The sequence below is a fragment of the Pelodiscus sinensis genome, chromosome 8 (genome assembly GCF_049634645.1).
Source record: "Pelodiscus sinensis isolate JC-2024 chromosome 8, ASM4963464v1, whole genome shotgun sequence".
Lineage (NCBI taxonomy): Eukaryota > Metazoa > Chordata > Testudines > Trionychidae > Pelodiscus > Pelodiscus sinensis.
In genome coordinates this window covers 23,736,177-23,742,907 of record NC_134718.1, presented here as the reverse complement: position 1 = coordinate 23,742,907, position 6,731 = coordinate 23,736,177, and the positions used below count along the sequence as shown (strand labels likewise).

The 6,731-nt window shown below is 40.0% G+C and overlaps 1 protein-coding gene across 1 annotated transcript in view; it reads right to left on the bottom strand.

Moving 5' to 3' along the window:
* Positions 1–1,302: 1,302 nt before the first annotated feature.
* Positions 1,303–6,731, bottom strand: part of LOC106733079 (ciliary-associated calcium-binding coiled-coil protein 1) — a 145,510-nt gene continuing 140,081 nt past the window's right edge. The window contains exon 9 of the transcript XR_012905583.1: positions 1,303–1,449. The gene's annotated coding sequence lies outside the window, so the exon portion shown is untranslated. The remainder of the gene's footprint in view (positions 1,450–6,731) is intronic.

Sequence of the window (6,731 nt, the reverse complement as noted above, 5' to 3'; positions counted from 1 at the left end):
GGTTCCAAGATCTACTGGTAGATCCTGATCAACTGATTGGTGACCACAGCCATATGACCCAACTGTAGTTGCAATTTCTGTCACACAAAGTCTTCATCTCAGGAGCCTCATGCAGAGCTCCCAAACTTGACTACTACAAGTTTCTGAAGGCGAGTCAGCTGGAACCTGAAAGGAAAATCACTGTCTGCAGTAGTCTGTATGATTTCTACTCCTCTTCTCCCTACCTCAGTTTCCACATTTCCCTTTCCTCTTTGTATAGCCCAGTCACAGAGCTAGGTAGGGCCTCCTCGATTCCACTCCAGGCTGTCCTTTAAAGAGGTAGTACACACCTTCACAGATTCATTTACTTCTGTGGAACTATGAGAATTTACACTGCTAAGGAGCTGCCCACAAGTACTGGTGGATCTCTCTCTCTCTCCAGGTATAGCCACATTCCCATATAAATTTTCATACCTGATCTAGAGATGAAAGTTGCTACAAGGGCTAAATAATGTTATTACCTTTCTTATGCTTCACTTAATCCATTTACCTTTCCTATGGAAAAAAAAGACTTTATCTGATTCACTCTCTGCTGACAAAGTCTGTTGTCCCCCCCACCTCAACACTTGTTTATAGCTAACTTTAGTAATAGAAAATTTGTTAGCAACCTTTGCACACAGGTTGCATGTTTAATATAAACATGAGCACTAGTGTCTGATTCAACCACTCAAGGAAGAAGTTTTAAAGAATAAAATCTAAAAAGATTCTGAAAACATGAAAAATCGTATCATGGATGCCCTATTAAAATTAAAGTTCTGAATGGCTGACTCTAGTGAAAAGGACAACATCCATCTGACAAGAAAACATGACATTGCTTCTACTATTGCTATCATTTCCTTTCCTAATTTGTTCCAGCTGCAACTTTCATGAATCTAGTAACATAGAGATGTGTGATATTTTAGTATGCTTCTTTTCACAGAAGAACTCAAGAACACGGATAAGGGAATGTAACATTGCACCCACCATGCCTATACACACTGCCCCTTCAATATTTAGAGTTTATTTTTACTGTATGTATCTTAACATTAATTGTTTGAAACACAGATTGGAATTATATGGTGTTAAGTTACATTTTAAAGGCTATACATAGCCTCTACATCGTTTCTTAAGGTCAGAGTCTGATATCCATATGGATATTAGGTAATACCTCAGCCCTGAAGTACTCTCATTAATGTCCATGGAACTATGAGCCACTCACTGTGAGTAAGCTAATACCAAAATTTGGCCTTAATGAGGAAACATTCACTTACTGGATTAACTGCAGGCAGGATAGTCTTCTTTTGCCTTTAGCGGTTTATATGGGGGCTGCATGGCACATAGACCCTCATGTGAGCCCAGTGCTCTGGAGCAAACATCAAGCTCCAGAAATACCCACCAGGCCGGCCTTCTCTGTCCTCCCAAACACTATACCTAGGAAAGAAAATGAGAAAAAGCCATTGAACTTGGGTATGGGGAAGGAGGAAAGGGACTAAGCAGAAGAAAGAAGGTGGAGAAAAAGGAGGAATGAGAGACTGAGGGGGAAAATGAGACTGAGGGGATAGAGTTTGCTAAATCCTAAATGATAGGCATCATGGAATTCTACAGTGTTACAAAAACATGAACTAGAGCAGCTTCTCTCATCTTTTATTTAAGGGTAGATAATAGTAGAGCCCCAACCCACACAAGGGCTAGTCTCATCACCTCACACAAAGCAGTGACATATGAAATAGTCTCTCCTGGGTACCCCAGCAGTTAAACTGAGGAGCTAAAAGTATCAAAAGAGCGTTTAAAATATTAATGGAAATCTGGGAAGTGCTAAGCCATTCTTTTGCTATGTGCACTGCAAGGATGAAGAGAAACTAAAACTGGGGCTTTTCTATTGGGAGGGCAGAGAAAGCTTTGTGCATATTCCCAGAGTGTGACATTTACCCCAGGGCATCGGCACACATGAATGTCTATATTCACCATGTGAGCTCTCCAGGACCGGGCCTGTGGCTTTGTGTGTGTAGACAGCGCTTAGAATATTGTTGGTGCTGCTGGAACATGGTAATACCTTGTACAATCCCAGAGCTTAGTCGGGGGTCTCTCACTTATCTGCTAAGATGATTTCTAGGCCCACAGGATATTAAGAGAGTTGTTGACATCATTACTTCATCCATATACCTCTGTGGGGCCCAGGCACCATGCTGCTCTCTGTGGCCTTGATTCAGCAAAGAACTTAAGCAGAGACTTCTCTTGGCTTCTGGGGGACTAAGAATGTAAGTGTTTAAAGCAAAATGCAAACTTTAAGAGACTTGCTTTTATTTTGACCCTCTCCCTTTTTACATTTGATCCTTTTCATTCACTTTATCCCAAATACAGATGAAAGATTTCAAGCTCTCAAGAATTTGTTTCCAGTAGCCAGGTTGCCCTGTTTTCCCTGAGGTGAGCCAAAGCGCTGTCTCAAAATCTGTCCTCTTTTCTCCATACGCTATAGGTAGACAGGACAGCAGAGCACCCATCCCCAAGGACAGAGCTGACCTGACATTGTAAAGAGAGGCTTTAGCTCCTACTTCACCCTCATCCATAAGCTACTTCTGATTTCTCCCACTCCCAACCCCTCATTTACCTCAGGGTTAGTGACCCCCCAAAAGTAATTGTCTCCAGGGATCATAGAGAGTATATCCTCTGCTCCCCGCTTCCCAGCTGAGCAATGGGGGGAGGAAGGGGGCTGGCAGCAGCAGATCTGTTTGTTCCCACGGCTCCTCCTGTCTACAGCTACTCTTCATGTCTCTTCCTCTCCAATGCGCAGTACTAAGGAGGAAAAACCTTCTTTGGGACCACACAGAGTGGATGATGTATCAGGGATAAAGCTGCTACCAACCGTGGATGAGAATCAGTCAGAGAACAAAGCAGCAGAGAAAAGTGACTGTTCTCTCGCTTCACACATCCCCATGTGCCCAATGTTGCCGGGAATGGTTGGATACCACACTGATGGAGTAACTAGAGGACAAAGAAGCCAACAGTAGCTGGTTTTTCTTCTCTTCTCCCCACTTGGGTAGGGAGTGAAAAGTCCTACAGGAGCTCTTTCCTTTTTCCTGTCTCCCTCTGTGAAGCAAGGAAACCGCAGTAAGCCTCCACCTTCTCCTTTGTGGAGTGGATGGGAGAGCCAATCTTCAACTGTTTCTTCTTTCTTCCTGCTCTAACCATAAGAGATGGAAAGGTGCTGCTTTAGCAACGCATCACCTCCACCCCTGCCCTCCAGATCTGCTTCTGCAACCAACAAACAGCAAGAATATTCTTTGCTGCAAAAGATTTAATTGAGGTCCTGATTTTCAGACAAGCATTGCAGACAATTGTTACACTTCTAGGCTTGGGAGTATTTGATTTTTATAGGTTAATCTTGATTCCACTGCACACACACTAACCAACACAAAATATTTCCATGAACAGTAATCAAAATGTACAGATAAGCCAAGAAAGAAGAGTCTGCTTGAGAGCTGAGAATTTGTATTAAGGACATTAATTTTGTCTCTTTTAACATGTGATGGAGACAATTCTATGTTTTGGTGTTTATAAAACTAACATTTTGAACTGCACTATATACCTCATTAAATCATTTCTGGAATTTTTGCCCCTGTGAAAAGTTAAATTGATAGTTTAAAAATTCTTGAACATAAATATGAATATTTGTCAACAACATTATTTTAAAAATCAAATTCTGCCAATCCTGTTTATCACAATCTCAGCAGCTGCATTTAGACATGTATTCACGAATTACACCCACTGCACTTACATTCACGAATTACACCCACTGCACTTACATGGTCATCTGCATGGGCACTTACTGTGGATGTGAAAACTATGTTCTGGAAATTGGGTCTTTGAAGTTCTCATTAAATAAAGTTCTTCTCTAGCTCTTTTGACCCTCATTGCTGAGAAGAGGGTGTCACCTTACCTCACTAGCTCTCCTTTCCTCCCTACTAACATCCTTTCCTCATTTCCTTCCATCTTTAACTGTTCCGTTTCTCAGCCCCTCTCTTCTCTGTTCTGGTTAAGAGTGGATTGAGTATGTTTGTAAACAGGACATGGCTAGATTACCCAGATTCAAAAAGGGCATAGAAAAGACTACAAAAGCCAGAAAGCACAGTTATTAAATTATTGATAAAAACATAACCAACCAAAAAATCCATGGGTTTGATTTTAACATCACTCATTCCAAGGCAATCCAGAGCAACACCAATAAAGTCACTGGTCTACGGTCCCAATCAAGATTGAATGTTTCAGATCAAGATTATGTGAAATACTGAAAAAAAATGATCACATACAGTTCATCTCTGGCATTGTGTTATGTTGAAGGTTTACGCTGAAGTATTTTTGTGAACATACCAGAACTTCAGATTATGAACTTTGATTGCTCATGGTTTATTCCGTGTTTTTAATAAAGTTCGAAAAGGTTCCTTTCCATCAAATAATGTCATCTTTGATTAATCAATTGAATTTGATCTTTTCTCCATGGGGAACATGAAGCAGTGTATCTCTTTGCCAGTTGTTTATAGGCACCTTCTCAGCTCGCAATAGAACAATTATTTTCTAAGTCAAAGAGCTGTGATTAGAAATGTTAATAAGCCACTTAATAGCATAGCATCTTTCTATTCCCTTACAAACACATAATAAAGAAGTACCACATCATAGCTGAATATAATCTGCATCATTTCAAAATAATGCATTCAAGTGAACCGATCCTTTTGAATGTCCCTTTTTGCATTTACATCTGGAACAGCTGCAGCAGCAGCTCTGCTGGAGTTGACTTTATTCCGTGCTGCAGAATCAACATAAAATCCAGGCTGAAAATTAAGGTGAATAAATTTACCCCTTATATTCAAAGAGATGGGTTTGGTCAGACAGTATTTCTGACCACAACTCATTTCCAAAAGTAGCATTGAACTTGCTTTGTCATTTGTGCCTTGCCTCACTCCAATACATGCTTTTATGATTTGTTAAATTTTCTATAGAGCCAGAAGACCATTTATTAGCCCGATGGTTATTGTACTGTGCTTCAGTTATATAATAGTCATTATTCTGCTGAATAGTGATGCTTTGTAAGAAAGTTATCCCACTAGAAAGAAATTTAGAAGGATCTCAAATAAATGATTTTGAGAAAGATCAAACTTCTCTTTTTTGCTAGTTGAAAGAAGGAAAGGTCCCTTCTTGCTATAAATCATAAATCATTTGAATAGCCTTTTTTCCCCTAAAGTCAAACTTCTTTTTTCTTTTAAGGGCATTGATAGCTTGGGATTCAAGCAGAAGGGCATGAATAAGAAAGTATAGCTTATTCCTAGACGAGAATCTGACATGCATGCTCTTGGATTAGCAGGATATAAATGTAATTCTACCTGGGGGAATGTGTGTGTAAAGGAAGAATGGGGGAGTGGAGTGGGCTCACACTCACACTTAGTTTCAGGGATTGACAAACATGGGGAGAAGCATTGGCATGGGGGCAGATTCCCAGTTGGTACAGAAATTGTCATGTACCATTTGTGGAGCGATGGCAATTTACCACAGTTGATAACTTGCACTATATATATTGTTCAACTGGCTGTCAGTGACTCAATCAGGCAAACTGTTGAGCACCCCATGGAGGATGCTAAGTGATTTTCACTTCTGCTGAGTTAGAGCAAACAGAAGCTCACAGAATTGGACCTCCAGTTAGCAAGAGCATCACTTCCTCTCCCCTCTCCTCCAGCAATACCTGCCGGAGGTTTCCAGGCATCTTTCTCTTCCAGTCTAATTTAATCATTTCTGTTAATACTACTTTTTTAAAACTATATACATTGAAATGAAAATTCAGCAGCTCCGAATTTTCCAACCAGGATCTGTCTCTCAAACCTCATTGTATCGGGAGAGGGCTGCTGTCCTGAGCTCCAGGAAATTTGAAGTATATGTGACATTTTTTCTGCATGACAGTTCATGGGCAACTGGTAAAGTGCTTAAGGCAAACAACATACAGGAAAAATGAGTAGTCAGCTATCTAATTGAGTTGAGGGAGGCAAGAATATGGGCCACTCTACAAATCATAGCATCTGAGAGTAACAACAAGCAGGAGGAGCGGGTGAGAAAGAATTGCTTATCAGGAGCGAGGGGGCTCAGAAAAACATGAAGTAACACTTTAACCTGTAACATAAATGGCCACATTTAAAGTCACATTGGGTTTTCAGTGGAGAGTCTGTGGATTTACGCCTGTTTAACTGAGAGCAGAATTTAGCCAGTAGACCTTTGTTGACTAACATTATATCATTTCATTAAAAAAAAATTACAGTCTGTCAATTTGTAACACTGGTGCCCCATCTACACTACACGAAGAACCATGTTATACAAACATGATGTGACCAGAATCATGGTTTTTTTTTCTTGTTAACACTAAAGTAAACTGTTATAACATGGGCTGGCCACAACCATGTTATCATTTGGTTCTTTTTGTACTGTCAAAAGGTTCTGATTGGATCAGCCGTGCTTAATACTGGAGTTTTATTTTTCTATTCCATAACATTTCCAAATTTTCACAGAAAGAGGGAAGAACTCAAATATATATTATTAAACACAAAAGTATTTAAATGTTACACACACAGGGTCAGATGAGAAGTACCACTATATAAATGATGACTGAATATACAAAGGTCAATAGTTACTACAAATCCACATGATTCAGAGTGGAGTTTGACCTGCACTTATTA